Source organism: Propithecus coquereli, unplaced genomic scaffold (assembly GCF_000956105.1).
Source record: "Propithecus coquereli isolate 6110/MARCELLA unplaced genomic scaffold, Pcoq_1.0 Scaffold57, whole genome shotgun sequence".
Taxonomy (NCBI): Eukaryota; Metazoa; Chordata; class Mammalia; order Primates; family Indriidae; genus Propithecus; species Propithecus coquereli.
Genome location: NW_012151618.1, coordinates 6,164,075 through 6,165,949, shown reverse-complemented (window position 1 = coordinate 6,165,949; position 1,875 = coordinate 6,164,075). Strand labels below are relative to the sequence as shown.

The 1,875-nt window shown below is 39.1% G+C and overlaps 1 pseudogene; it reads right to left on the bottom strand.

Annotated features, from left to right (window-relative positions):
* Positions 1 to 122: 122 nt before the first annotated feature.
* Positions 123 to 519, bottom strand: LOC105821335 (annotated as a pseudogene).
* Positions 520 to 1,875: the final 1,356 nt, after the last annotated feature.

The window sequence follows — 1,875 nt, the reverse complement described above, 5'->3', positions numbered from 1 at the left end:
TCTTGGATTTCTCAGCTTCCACAACTGTGAGAAATAAATGTCCATTGTTTAGGCCATCCAGTTTTTTTTTTTATTTAGGGTGAAAAGATATATATATTTAGAATTAGCTAGTTGGACTTGGTTTAGATAATCCCAATTTTGTTGACAACCTCCAAAGCATCGTAATCGGGAGCCAGTCAAACATAGGCCTTCTCTCTATCAGGCTTGATCAGGGTGTTGACCTTGGCCACGTCGATGTCATAGAGCTTCTTCACAGCCTGTTTGATCTGGTGCTTGTTGGCTTTGACATCCACAATGAACACAAGCGTGTTGTTGTCTTCTGTCTTCTTCATGGCAGACTCAGTGGTCAGGGGGAATTTGATGATGGCATAGCGATCAAGCTTGTTTCTCCTGGGGGTGCTCTTCCAAAGAAGAGCCGCTTCCGGGGCTGCACTGTGTTTGGCTGCCAGAAGATGGGTGATGTACGGATCTTTTTTTTTTGTGGCTGTGGATGCCTTTTAGTGCTGCCTTCTTGGCCATCTTCCTCCTTAGCCTTAGGCGCCATCTTGTGAAAGGGGGTGGGGACCATCCAGTCTTAAATTAATGAAGACAGCGGGAAGTTTTCTTTCTTCTGGAGCTAAACTTCCTTTTAATTTCTGGCCGTTGGACTATGCTATTCTTTTCCTGACCGTTTTCCTGGCCATTTCTTTTTCTGAAATCTGCTTTCCCTGTTGGTAATTTCCCTGTGCAGTCTCTGGAGTCTCAGCTGATGACTTTGAATAAGTTATTTATACATATGTGCCTCGGTTTTCTCATATTTAAAATGTCAATGATATAATAATACTAACTACCTCATAGGGTAATGGCGAGAAACCATGATATAAAATATCTTTGCCATTATGAACTACAAGGTGATCTAGCTGAGTTTTGGTTTTTTTGTTTGTTTGTTTTTTTTTTTTTTGTGAGAGAGAAAGGATAGGTAATACATTTATATGATTCAAAAGGCAAAACTATTTTAAAAAGTGTGTACAGAGAAGTCTCACTCCCACCCTGCCCCATTCACATATTCCCCATCTGGTACCCTACAAGTAACAGTTTTTATTCATTTCTCATTAATCTTTTCAATGCTTTTATATGCAAATACAAGCAAGTAAAAACTTAAACGCTTATTTCTCCCATTTTCTTACTTAATAGCACATAGTATGTATGCTTTCTGTACCTTCATTTTTCTCAACTTTTCATTTTGAAATAATGTCAGACTTGAAAAACAGTTACCAAATTACTACCAAGAATTCCCATAATCCTTCACCCAAATCTCCGAGTGTTAACATCACATCACCCATGGTACGATGATCACAATCAGGAAGTTAACATGAATACAATACAATCTACAGACCTTATTCAATTTTCACTGACTGTCTATCGAGTTTTCTATGTCCCTCTTCTTCCCCAGGATCCAGTATCCTTACATTGCGATTAGTCGTCAGGACTCGTTGGTTCCCTCCAATCTGTGATGGTTCCTCAGTCTTTCCTTATCTTTCCTGCTGGTGACACTTCTGAAGAGTACTGATCAGTTATTTTGTACAATGTCCCTCATTGTGGATTTATCTGATGTTTCTTTCAAGATTAGATTGAGGTTATGCATTTTGCCAAGAATATCACAAAGGTAATGAGCCCTGTGCATCCTATTCGTGGGATGTGATGTTGCAAGGTCTTATCACTCGTGATGTTAACCTTAGTCACTCGGTTAAGGTGGCATCTGCTGGGTTTCTCTACTGTAAAGTTACTATTTTTCCCTTGTTAACTCATAAATACCTTGGGGAAAATACTTCAAGCCTATGCAGTTATCTTGTTTCACCTCGAATTTTTGCCCACTAATTTTAACATCAATTAGTG